At 42.7% G+C, this 13,280-nt stretch overlaps 3 long non-coding RNA genes across 3 annotated transcripts; all 3 read left to right on the top strand.

The window, feature by feature from the left end:
• The first annotated feature begins 1,693 nt into the window (after window positions 1–1,693).
• LOC133226120 (uncharacterized) lies at window positions 1,694–7,496 on the top strand. Its single transcript, XR_009729412.1, has 4 exons — window positions 1,694–1,730; window positions 6,228–6,266; window positions 6,913–6,930; window positions 7,460–7,496. It is a non-coding gene; the product is annotated as an uncharacterized LOC133226120 (long non-coding RNA).
• A 719-nt stretch (window positions 7,497–8,215) lies between these two features.
• LOC133226082 (uncharacterized) lies at window positions 8,216–11,209 on the top strand. Its single transcript, XR_009729400.1, has 4 exons — window positions 8,216–8,267; window positions 10,154–10,183; window positions 10,484–10,516; window positions 11,178–11,209. It is a non-coding gene; the product is annotated as an uncharacterized LOC133226082 (long non-coding RNA).
• A 930-nt stretch (window positions 11,210–12,139) lies between these two features.
• LOC133226165 (uncharacterized) lies at window positions 12,140–13,172 on the top strand. The gene is made up of 3 exons (XR_009729428.1): window positions 12,140–12,170; window positions 12,471–12,503; window positions 13,141–13,172. It is a non-coding gene; the product is annotated as an uncharacterized LOC133226165 (long non-coding RNA).
• The last annotated feature ends 108 nt before the right edge of the window (window positions 13,173–13,280 follow it).

The raw sequence follows: 13,280 nt of genomic DNA, 5'->3' as shown, positions 1-13,280 counted from the left end.
TACTGTGCTCATCTCCTTACTACAAATTGTATTTTGTTCACATCTGCAGAGTTATATTATTCTTCCTAAATATACTAAGGAAACTGGAGGTAGGCTGAGGTATTATTCTGAGGTTAAAAACCAAGATTAAAAGGTGATGCACTCACTTCCTCAGAAAGTAACAATTTATGTTACAGTTGGTACTCATTGCCTGTTATAAATGCCTAATTTGTTAGCTTACTAAAATGTCAGAATTCCTAACTGCATAATGCTCTTTGTCCAATAGAGTAATTGTCTTTGGCTATTGCATATTGTGCAATACTATTTGGGTTTCTTTTTGCAATCTTTGTGTATTAATCAAATGATTTTTTAATAAGTAATTCCTATTGTCAATCTCAGTCATTTCATTTTCACCTGAAAACAGGTTTATTTCAAAACCTGACATATTTCCCATTTTTAAAACCATAAAAGCAAATAAGAAAACACTCTCAAATATCTGTTAGAAACTGAAACTGTAGACAAGAAACTGCTTAATGATATGCTTAACTTTAAATAAATCATTAGATATGTTAATTCCTAAATGTTAAATACATTTCACCTTTGCTTACTATGTAAGTGTAAACTGTATTTGTGTGCAGTAGAATGTTGGAAAATCTTCAGTTGTGTTTAAGCAAGTTCTGTCTACTTTACTACTGCTCTAGATTTATTTACATAGAGATAAAATCAGTTTGATTTGAAGTGTACATCCTCTAAGGAAAAAGAACTGATGACTTTTCTATACAATTAACAAATCATTATATAAATATATACCTGATTTCTGTTTTTATTTCAGAGTGCATCCTCCAGCAGTGGTATTTCCTACGGCCTGGTAACTATGTGCTTTCCAAAATGTTTTCAGCTTCCTAAGCTGTTCAGAAACCAAGCAGTAATGCCAAACTTTTACCAAATAGTAATTAAATTCATGGAAGGGGATAGAGGGGCACTGTATCCAAATGCTTAAGTGGTAATGGAAATAACTTCAACAGATGAATTATATGCTTAATTCATGTTGTAATATCAGCTTTGTTAGAATTTATTTACTTCTGGTTTGCACAGAAGCTCCATTATATTTGTTCTGTGAATGAACACCAGTTACTTTTATTATGATTTTCCAAAAGTCAGTTCTTTCTTTGATAGTTACTATGAATTAAAAGTGTATTTTGTGGCTTTTGCCTGTGCAATTGTATACATGAGTTGCTGAAATGCAAAACTTTGCTGCAGATTATTTCATGCTTCTTTTAAAGCATTTCTCATCTTATGGCACATCCCATTTATTCAAGTTCACATTTCAACAGTAGGCTTTTCATTTTGGGTGGAATGGAGTTTGGGTTATTTTCTGTCTTGATGATGGTAGAAGAGATTAATTTTTGTTTCTACCAAGAGTTTATTATAAACAAATTCCCAATTGGATGTTGGATAAAGCATTTGCAGCTCTTACACAGTGCTGTGGGAAGCTCACAAAATAACTGGGGTTTGTAGGAAAAAATTAAACCAGGTGATTTCTTTCAGTCTTTCATGTATTCATTGCCAATACTTCAATATTTTTCGTCAGAATCTTATTTTGCTTGGTATTTTCGGGAAATTATGTTAGCTCTAACATTATTGTGACAAATAGTGCTGTAATTAATTTGTCATACACTTACCTAAGTAACAAATGGATTCTGTATTCTTTACAGTCTGTGCCTTCAAGCAGTTCAGAGTCCACTAAGAAGGTAAGCTCTCCTTTTCAACTCAAAGGGAAAACATACTTAGAGATAGATTGTCATTACTCCTTTTATTTCAGTGGTGCTACAGTTCCTTTTACCAGCTGGACAGAGCCTTGGATGACATGGTCATGAGGCGACACTGCCCATGGCAGGAGGTTGGAACTGGATGATCACTCCTTCCATTGATGATGTGGGACGGAATTGGAAAATTCAGTCCATAAATGACTGGCTTCAAGGCTGGTGCTGTAGGCAGGGCTTTGGATTCTTTGATAACGGCTGGTTTTATAGGGCACCAGTCTGGACAATGGCATGTGGGAAAGGTTTATCTCACAGAGGTAAAAGGATGCTGGGGCACGAATTAGCAGGGCTCATTTGGAGAGCTTTAAACTAGATTCGAAGGGGGATGGGGTTGTAGCTGGGCGTGCCCCAGTGGGGCAGCACTCCAGAATTGATGAAGACTGGGAGGCCTCCTGTAATCCTAGGGTGAAATCGGTGTGCTCAGCTCGCTCCCTGAAATGTCTGTACACCAATGCGCGCAGCATGGGAAATAAGCAGGAGGAGTTAGAAACCTGTGTTAAGTCAGGAGATTATGACCTGGTGGCAATTACAGAGACGTGGTGGGACAGCTCACATGACTGGAATATGGTCATGGAGGGCTATGTCCTTTTCAGGAAAGACAGGCCAGCCAGGCGGGGTGGTGGGGTTGCTCTTTATGTGCGAGAGCAGCTACGATGCACTGAGTTCTGTCCGGGGACAGATGATGAGCGAGTTGAGAGTCTGTGGGTGAGAATTAAGGGGCAGGCTGGCGGGGGCGATACTGTTGTGGGGGTCTGTTACAGGCCACCGGATCAGGGTGAGGAAGTTGACGAGGCCTTCTACAGGCAGCTGAGAGCGGCCTCACAGTCACAGGCCGTGGTCGTCATGGGGGATTTTAACTTCCCTGATGTTTGCTGGAAGGGCTACTCGGCAACCCAGCTGCAGTCCAGGAGGTTCCTCCAGTGTGTGGATGATAACTTCCTCATGCAAATGGTGGATGAGCCAACCAGGAGAGGAGCGCTGCTGGATCTCATCCTCACTAACAAGGAGGGTCTGGTCGAAGCAGTGAAGGTTGAGGGCTGCCTTGGTTGCAGCGACCATGAGATGGTGGAATTCAGGATCTTGTGTGGTAGGGTCAGTAGAATAGCAAGTAGAATCGCAACCCTGGACTTTAGCAGGGCAAACTTTGGCCTCTTCAAGCAATTGCTAGGGGAAATCCCATGGGCGAGACTGCTGGAAGGTAAAGGGGCCCAAGATAGTTGGTTGGCATTCAAGGACTGCTTTTTCCGAGCTCAAGATCAGAGCATCCCGACACGTAGGAAGTCAAGGAAGAGGGCCAGGAGACCTACATGGCTAAACAGGGAATTGCTGGATATGCTAAAGTGGAAGAGGAGAGTTTACAGGTCATGGAAGGAGGGGCTGGCCACTTGGGAGGAATATAAGGCTGCTGCTAGAGGATGTAGGAAAGCTGCTAGGATGGCTAAGGCCTCCTTGGAATTAAAGCTGGCGAGAGGGGTCAGAGACAGCAGAAAGAGCTTTTTCAAATACATGGCAGATAAAACTGACACCAGAGGCAATGTAGGCCCGCTGATGAATGGGATGGGTGCCCTGGTGACAGAAGATACAGAGATGGCAGAGTTACTGAATGACTTCTTTGTCTCTGTCTACTCTGCCGGAGGCAGTCCTGAAGAGCCCTGTACCGCTGAGACCTCAGATGAAGAGAGGTCAACGGAGCGGTCTGCCTTAGTCGATGAGGAATGGGTTAGAGACCAGTTGAGCAATCTGGACATCCATAAATCCATGGGTCCAGATGGGATGCACCCGTGGGTGCTGAGGGAGCTGGCGGAGGTCATTGCTAGACCACTCTCCATCATCTTTATCAAGTCTTGGGAAACGGGAGAGGTGCCTGAGGACTGAAGGAAAGCAAATGTCACTCCAGTCTTCAAAAAGGGCAAGAAGTAGCACCCGGGTAACTATAGACCAGTCAGCCTCACCTCCATCCCTGGGAAAGTGATGGAACACCTTATCCTTGGTGCCATCTTAAGGCATATCAAGGATAAGAGGGTTATGAGGGGCAGTCAACATGGCTTCACAAAGGGGAAGTCATGCTTGACCAATCTCGTAGCCTTTTATGAGGAAATAACACGGTGGATGGATGATGGCAGAGCGGTGGACGTGGTCTACCTTGACTTCAGCAAAGCGTTTGACACGGTCTCCCACAGCATCCTCACAGCTAAATTGGGGAAGTGTGGTCTGGATGATCAGGTAGTGAGGTGGACTGTGAACTGGCTGAAGGAGAGAAGCCAGAGAGTTGTAGTCTACGGGGTGGAGTCTAGTTGGAGGCCTGTATCTAGTGGAGTGCCTCAAGGGTCGGTTCTGGGACCAGTATTATTTAATATATTCATCAATGATTTAGATGAGGGAATTGAGTGTACTATCAGCAAGTTTGCTGATGACACTAAGCTGGGAGGGGTGGCCGACACGCCAGAAGGCTGTGCTGCCATCCAGTGAGACCTGGACAGGCTGGAGAGCTGGGCGGGGAATAACTTGATGAAATATAACAAGGGAAAGTGTAGAGTCCTGCATCTGGGCAGGAACAACCCCAGGTTCCAGTATAGGCTGGGGAACGACCTGTTAGAGAGCAGTGTAGGGGAGAGGGACCTGGGGGTCCTGGTGGACGACAGGGTGACCATGAGCTGACACTGTGCCCTTGTGGCCAAGAAGGCCAATGGCATCCTGGGGTGTATTAGAAGGGGGGTGGTTAGTAGGTCGAGAGAGGTCCTCCATCCCCTCTACTCTGCCCTGGTGAGACCTCATCTGGAATACTGTGTCCAGTTCTGGGCCCCTCAGTTCAAGAAGGACAGGGACCTGCTGGAGAGAGTCCAGCGCAGGGCAACTAGGATGATTAAGGGAGTGGAGCATCTCCCTTATGAGGAAAGGCTGAGGGAGCTGGGTCTCTATAGTTTGGAGAAGAGGAGATTGAGGGGTGACCTTATTAGTGTATATAAATATATAAAGGGGGAGTGTCACGAGGATGGAGCCAGGCTCTTCTCAGTGGCAAACAATGATAGGACAAGGGGCAATCGATACAAACTGGAACACAAGAGGTTCCACTGAAACTTGAGAAGAAACTTCTTCTCAGTGAGGGTGACAGAACACTGGAACAGGCTGCCCAGGGAGGTTGTGGAGTCTCCTTCTCTGGAGACATTCAAAACCCGCCTGGACACGTTCCTGTGTAACCTTATCTAGGTGTTCCTGCTCTGGCAGGAGGACTGGACTAGATGATCTTTTGAGGTCCCTTCCAATCTCTAACATACTGTGATACTGTGATACTGTGATCTTAAGGTCCTTTCCAACCCAAACCATTCCATTATTCTAAGGCTTCTCAAGGTTTTAACCCAGACTGATTCATATGATTTGAATCAGTTTGGCTCTTGCATGCTTTATCCTAACTAGCTGTGCTGTGGTGGCTTTTGTTGGTAGTTGACCTAACTGTATATAAAATAAGATCCATACATGTTTATGGTGGTTTGCTTTTAAATAGTTAGCACAGTGACTGTGAGGTAATGAGGACTTTAAAGGATATAGGTTATGCAGTTATTTAGATGGGGCTGGAGAATGAGTGTGGCTCAAAGCAAGTGAAATGAATAGAATTCATATTACTGTATTTGACTGATAATATTTACATGGACTGTTCCTTTCATTTCAGCCCCCAGGAGTGCAGGGCTTATTCTACGGTGTATGTACACCATTGTGTAAACTTAATGTACCCATTCATGTCCTCACAGATCTAGTTTTTGTTTAATTTCCCATTGTTCTAAGAATTCAAAACATCCTGATAGATTATTTTTTGTAATGGCTACTTTTGAAAGCATAATACTTCTCCCTGGTTTATACTAGAATTCTTTTCTTCTGATAGCACCAACTCTTCATTTTTTGCACCACTGGATAATACAAACTGTTTTCAGTCAAAAAAAGTAAAATAAGGTGGGAAGAGAAGCTTCTAATTAGTATTAAAACCTTTACAGAAGTTACTACTACTGCACTTGGCTTCATTTTTTTTAACAAACTCAATACGAAGCCTTTTTTTTTTTAGCATAATGCTGAATAAAGAGGAAAGAAATCGATCTTCCATTTTGAGGTGGAAAGTTGAAGACCAAAAAGGACACACAGTATAGGCCAATGGGTTTGGTACAATACATGAAATCCTGCTTCTGCCTATACAGCTGAGTCCTTGTGTGACTGAGAGCAAGTGTTTAACTCCTTACACTCTTGTATAATATATATATTTGCTTGGTAATGTGCATTGAATGTGTTTATAAAAATAGTATTTTATAAAAGCGATTGTACATAGCATTATTATTAGAGTTTGTAAATTTAGAGAACTCTGTATTCTGTTTCCTAACATATTGCACTATCAAAGTAAACTCTATGATGAATAAGTGGCTTTCTCTTATTCCTCTGTAGGTAGTGGTGGTGGCCAACAGCAACCCTTTTCCACCTGTGGTAAGCACTTTTTCTCTACGCTACTTGAACTTCTGACTCAAAAAGCTTTGAAATACCTACAGGCTTAATTTGTCAGAAACGTTCCTGGTGTACGGAGACAACCCTTGGCAGGCATAGTTTACCCTAGGTGCACAGTTATCTTCAGGGAAAGCCAGTATTAAGATAGCTACAAAACTCATGGTTCTATGATTGCTATTACTACTTGCAGAGATATTGGATTAGCTGCAGATTTCAGGTTTCTCAATGCATACGGTATCTGTTCCTGAATAGTTTTATTGTTCTTTTTTCTGTATCTATTGCAGTTCACTTTTACTCTCATTTTTAAACTGTTCAATTTCCACTCTGCTCACTTGGAGCTCACACAGTCAGTCAAAAGTAAATTTAGCCTGAAGGTGGTTAAAGAAAGTTTCTATGATGAAACATCTGATATATATGTTTCTCTGATGTCTAGTTTCTAGTCAAACATCTTATTGTTCTAACCTGAGTGACGATAATAAACCATTTGTCCTATGCTATCCTTCCTATATCTTTCTTTCACATTTGGTTGTGTATTGTATCCAAAAGATAGGGCCCTTTTTCTCCTGCAATGTTCTGTTGGACAAGCCCTTGTACAAAATAACTAAAGGTTGTTTTCTTTCATTTGTAGCGTCACACCTATCCCCAGGTAAGCAGACTTTTATTATTTCTGTAACAGGAATGTGGTTCTTATGGGATCAAACCAGTTGCCTCAGGGCGGTGTCTGCTACCGTTTTACCCTCATGCCACCAAATACAGAAAACAAATGACTAAATCAGTAATTGAATTAGTCTGTGTGGCGAGATATGTCCAATGCAGGTGACGGTGAGACAAGTCGGAGGGTTGATGGTGTCTTAAGCTTCACTCACCATATCTTAAGCCAAGCTCACTGGTTGTTTAAAGAGGGCATAGCCTCTTCTCTGCTGCTCTCCACAGAAACTGCAATAGAAGCAGGTGCAAATGTAGAAAATTGCTTAGTAGAGAGCTGAGGATAAAAAAACCTAGCTTATTGCTGGGTGTTAACACTTTAATGCTCAATATATTGCATATACAATCTTTCCCTTTATTCTCCCAAGCAAACCAGTACAACTTTGTGTTTTCTGATTAACTGCACTCCATTTAAACAAGTCAAATTCTATGTTATCTGATGTGGGGTTGTGGTTTATTTTTTCTTTCAGAGTTTGGGAAGTTCTGCTGCTAGGGTCGTTATACAGGTAGACATTCTTTCTCCATTATACTCAAGTTTTGACTGAAGCCCTGTGTCAGTAAACTAATGATTCATCTCTTTGTGAATAACTAAATATGAATACCTTATGGGTATCTTAGATATCCATAGACTACAGTGGTGGAGTAAGGGGTTTCTGTGGTTACAGAAAAGTGGTATCTTACTTGGCTGCTGATTAAAGACCATTGCATGTTTTCCACAGCAAAAAAATATGAAAACCTCTGTATGCTCCTTCCATAGTGCTCTCAAAATCTGTGAAATTTAACCATCTCAGCCTACTCAGCAAGATGCATGGAATTCTAGAACTTAAGTTCGAATGTTATTCACTATTAAATCAAATATGCATAAATCCTAACCTGAACAGTTCCATGTTCACTTAAATAGTCTATCTTTAAAATAGAAACAACTAGTTTAGTATTATGGCTATCACTCAGGAGTATTTTTTCTGGGTCCTTTGCAATTTTAACCTACCTACTGTTCTTCACAGTTTAGGCTTTCCTTCCTTTGTATGGTAGTCCTTCAAACTGTAACAAGTTCTCACTTCCATTGAAAAATCAGTAGCAAGTTACCACAGCTGAAATTTGTCTATTGAACATCATTGTTTGCAAAATGTATAACATTAGATTCTACCATCTAGTAGATATAAGGATAGAGTTGCTTTTTTTTTTTTAAAGTTTTTTTTTTTTTTTAAAGTAAATAACCATTTTTTGGTCCCTATGTAGAGTGCACCAAGACCACAAAGCAGCAGTACTTACGTTCTGGTAAGTGAATTTATTTCTGTAGGCTTCACTAAAACAGGGCCACCCCAACTTGGAAATCAGTTATTTCCTACATGTTCAAATGTAATTTCACAGGGTGCAGGTACTTCTATTTCTCTGGGGTTTTGTTTGTAAAATTGTCACCTGGTATTGTTGTTCAGCTATTTTTGATTGAAATGCTCATAAATGTATTTCAATTTGTGGTCAGTTGAAGTGGAATATCTGCATACTACTCAGTGTGTCTTCTAAAAGGGGCATAAAAGTCATGACACTGAGAGTAAGTGATTCTAGGCTCAGTATCACACCATAAATCTTATACTAGTAGATTCAGATCCCATGTATATTAGATCTCACATAGTTGCTTATCCACATTGTGAGCAATGGAGAATCATAAAGTCAAACCTATGTGGAATGTCTTTCAGCCTTGCTAAACCCCATGCAGATAAAGCTACTTATGTAGTGTGTGATTTAACAAATACTACCATAATGATAATAGAAATTGTTGCAGAGGAACACATTCATAGTATGAGCTCAGGTAAGAAGGATCTTCAGAATTCCTTCGATTTGGAGGCAGACAAAAAAAAAAGAAAAGACAAATGTTTGTCAATAGTCTCTATACCACAACATGCACTCAGGAAGATGTTTCAGAAGGGTAGGTATGACTTCTAGGGATCAAAGCCCAGGGAGACAAGTACTCAACAGCACTAACAATCAGTATGCAAAAGGCTGGGAGTCTGCATCTGAAATTGATTCAAGTCTTTCACTTAGAACAGGGCAACCTATTTGCTGAACAGATGCTAGCAGCCTGCTCTGTCTGCTTTGGCTCAGGATAAACCTTTCTGCAAAACCCTTGTGCATCTATACTTTTGTAAACATGATGCTCTCTATAGAAGCCTCTTGTCAAGGTGTTAATTACCTTCTCTTTTTTACAGACTCCCCAGAGCAGCCAATACTCTGGCCAGGTGAGATTTCTTCCTGGAATGCAGTGAGCTTTTCTCTAGGATCCTGCCTTGCAAATGGGCTTTGGGGTTTGGCCGGGGTTTTTCCTCCTTGGTGTTTCTGAGTGGTCCTTGATTTTGGTTTGTGCCACTGAGTGAAGAAGAAAGAACTGAGCACAGAGGAACTGTTAGTGGAAACGGGCTGTTCTGTTGCAGCACTGCTGACACTACAGCTTTACTTACAGCTGACTTCTTGCCTTTCTTACAGGGCTCCCGACCTCAAAGTGTTTCTTACAGCCTGGTAAGTATCTGCCCGTCACCAGTCAGAACACAGCATAGTAACTAGGAGAGTGCCATGGCACTGCAAAAGCACTCAGCAAGCTCTCACAATGGCAACTTTGAAGGACGTTTTCCTGAACATCTGTATTTTCACACTCAATATGCTTTCTTATCTGGAATCCCAGCACATGAAATCATTGCACTCAGCATCATTGTGAGGGCCAGGAGGAAGTCTGGGCTCTTCATACTGCCCCGCACAGCTTTAGGATGTAGTTGCTTCCTCTTCCTAACGCAGGATGGATCCCTTACAAAAGGGGAGTAAGCATGTGTCCTTGTCCTAGTGTGGGCCAAGTTCCTGGGGCAGTAGCAGTTCTTATGGCCAGGGAAGCAAATTGGCCATTCCGTAGAAAGTTCTTCACTGACCCTTCTCTGTGACCAGCACCACTGGCAGGGTTTTGATGTTTCCTTTGGCAGTTGCATCTCAAATGGGTTCAGTGCTTTCACTGAGAATAGGGCAACCTATTTGCTGCAGAGATGCCAGCAGCCTGCTCTGTCTGCTTTGGCTCAGGATGAGCCTTTCTGGGAAACACTTGTGCAGCTATACTTTCATAAACATGATGCTCTCTATAGAAGCCTCTTGTCAAGGTGTTAATTACCTTCTCTTTTTTACAGACTCCTCAAAGCAGCCAATACTCTGGCCAGGTAAGATTTCTTTCCTGAAATGCAATGAGCTCTTCTCTAGGGGTCCTGCTTTGCAAATGGGCTTTGGGGTTTGGCTGGGGTTTTTTTCTTCTTGGTTTTTTTCTTCTTGGTTTTTGTGAGTGGTCCTTGGCTTTAATTTGTGCCACCAAGTTAACATGAAGGAAAAAGAACCTAGCACATTGTATATACTGAAATATATATTGTATATACAGAGGAGCTGTTAGTGGAAATGGGCTGTTCTGTTGTAGCTCTGCTGAGACTACAGCTTTGCTTACAGCTGAGTTCTTGTCTTTCTTACAGGGCTCCCGGCCTCAAAGTGTTTCCTACACCCTGGTAAGCATTTGCCTATCACCAGTCAGAACACAGCACTGTAGCAGTGGAGTGCCATACCACTGCAAAAGCACTCAGCAAGGTCTCAAAATTCTAAGTTAGAAGGACATTTTATATGAACATATGAATTCTCATACTCAGACTTTATCCATGTGCTACTTTCTTCTCTGGAATCTCAGCACATGAAATCATTGCACTCAGCATCACTGTGTAGGCCAGAAGGAAGTCTGGGCTCTTCATACTGCCCTGCACAGCTTTAGGATGTAGTTGCTTCCTCTTCCTAACGCAGGATGGATCCCTTACAAACGGGATTAAGCACATGTCATTGTCCTAGTGTGGGCCAAGTTCTTGGGGCAGTAGCAGTTCTTATGGCTGGGGAAGCAAACTGGCCATTCCGTAGCAAGTTCTTCACTGACCTCTCTGTGACCTGCACCACTGGCAGGTTTTTGATGATTCCTTTCTCAGTTGCATCTCAAATTGATTCAGTTCTTTCACTGAGAATAGGGCAACCTATTTGCTGCACAGATGCCAGTAGCCTGCCCTGTCTGCTTTGGCTCAGGATGAGCCTTTCTGGGAAACCCTTGTGCTGCTATACTTTCATAAATAGTATGCTACTTATAGAAGCCTCCTGGTTAAGGTGTTAATTACCTTCTCTTTTTTACAGACTCCCCAGAGCAGCCAATACTCTGGCCAGGTGAGATTTCTTCCTGAAATGCAATGAGCTTTTCTCTAGGATCCTGCCTTGCAAATGGGCTTTCAGTTTTGGCCAGGGTTTTTCCTTCTTGGTGTTTCTGAGTGGTCCTCGGTTTTGGTTTGTGTCACTGATTTGACATGAAGGAAAAAGAACTGAGCACAGAGGAACTGTTAGTGGAAACGGGCTGTTCTGTTGCAGCACTGCTGACACTACAGCTTTACTTACAGCTGACTTCTTGCCTTTCTTACAGGGCTCCCGACCTCAAAGTGTTTCTTACAGCCTGGTAAGTATCTGCCCGTCACCAGTCAGAACACAGCATAGTAACTAGGAGAGTGCCATGGCACTGCAAAAGCACTCAGCAAGCTCTCACAATGGCAACTTTGAAGGACGTTTTCCTGAACATCTGTATTTTCACACTCAATATGCTTTCTTATCTGGAATCCCAGCACATGAAATCATTGCACTCAGCATCATTGTGAGGGCCAGGAGGAAGTCTGGGCTCTTCATACTGCCCCGCACAGCTTTAGGATGTAGTTGCTTCCTCTTCCTAACGCAGGATGGATCCCTTACAAAAGGGGAGTAAGCATGTGTCCTTGTCCTAGTGTGGGCCAAGTTCCTGGGGCAGTAGCAGTTCTTATGGCCAGGGAAGCAAACTGGCCATTCCGTAGAAAGTTCTTCACTGACCCTTCTCTGTGACCAGCACCACTGGCAGGGTTTTGATGTTTCCTTTGGCAGTTGCATCTCAAATGGGTTCAGTGCTGTCACTGAGAATAGGGCAACCTATTTGCTGCAGAGATGCCAGCAGCCTGCTCTGTCTGCTTTGGCTCAGGATGAGCCTTTCTGGGAAACACTTGTGCAGCTATACTTTCATAAACATGATGCTCTCTATAGAAGCCTCTTGTCAAGGTGTTAATTACCTTCTCTTTTTTACAGACTCCTCAAAGCAGCCAATACTCTGGCCAGGTAAGATTTCTTTCCTGAAATGCAATGAGCTCTTCTCTAGGGGTCCTGCTTTGCAAATGGGCTTTGGGGTTTGGCTGGGGTTTTTTTCTTCTTGGTTTTTTTCTTCTTGGTTTTTGTGAGTGGTTCTTGGCTTTAATTTGTGCCACCAAGTTAACATGAAGGAAAAAGAACCAAACACATTGTATATACTGAAATATATATTGTGTATACAGAGGAGCTGTTAGTGGAAATGGGCTGTTCTGTTGTAGCTCTGCTGAGACTACAGCTTTGCTTACAGCTGAGTTCTTGTCTTTCTTACAGGGCTCCCGGCCTCAAAGTGTTTCCTACACCCTGGTAAGCATTTGCCTATCACCAGTCAGAACACAGCACTGTAGCAGTGGAGTGCCGTAGCACTGCAAAAGCACTCAGCAGGCTCTTGCAATCGCAACTTTCAAGGGCAATTCTTGTGAATATGGGTACTCTTACACTGAAAATACTTTCTTCTCTGGAATCTCAGCACATGAAATCATTGCACTCAGCATCACTGTGTAGGCCAGGAGGAAGTCTGGGCTCTTCATACTGCCCTGCACAGCTTTAGGAGGTAGTTGCTTCCTCTTCCTAAAGCAGGACGGATCCCTTACAAACGGAATTAAGCACATGTCATTGTCCTAGTGTGGGCCAAGTTCTTGGGGCAGTAGCAGTTCTTATGGCCAGGGAAGCAAACTGGCTATTCCTTAGGAAGTGCTTCACTGACCCCTCTGTGGCTAGCACCACTGGCAGGTTTTTTTGGCAGTTGCATCTCAATTGATTCAATAGTTTCACTGAGAATAGGGCAACCTATTTGCTGCACAGATGCCAGCAGCCTGCTCTGTCTGCTTTGGCTCAGGATGAGCCTTTCTGGGAAACCCTTGTGCAGCTATACTTTCATAAATAGTATACTCTTTATAGAAGCCTCCTTGTTAAGGTGTTAATTACCTTCTCTTTTTTACAGACTCCCCAAAGCAGCCAATACTCTGGCCAGGTGAGATTTCTTTCCTGGAATGCAATGAGCTTTTCTCTAGGATCCTGCCTTGCAAATGGGCTTTCGGGTTTGGCCAGGGTTTTTCCTCCTTGGTGTTTCTGAGTGGTCCT

This window comes from Neopsephotus bourkii, unplaced genomic scaffold (genome assembly GCF_033783945.1).
Source record: "Neopsephotus bourkii isolate Nb327-2 ecotype Australia unplaced genomic scaffold, CSIRO-AGI_Nbou_v1 NB_1768, whole genome shotgun sequence".
Lineage (NCBI taxonomy): Eukaryota > Metazoa > Chordata > Aves > Psittaciformes > Psittacidae > Neopsephotus > Neopsephotus bourkii.
This window is presented reverse-complemented; position numbering and strand designations above follow the sequence as displayed.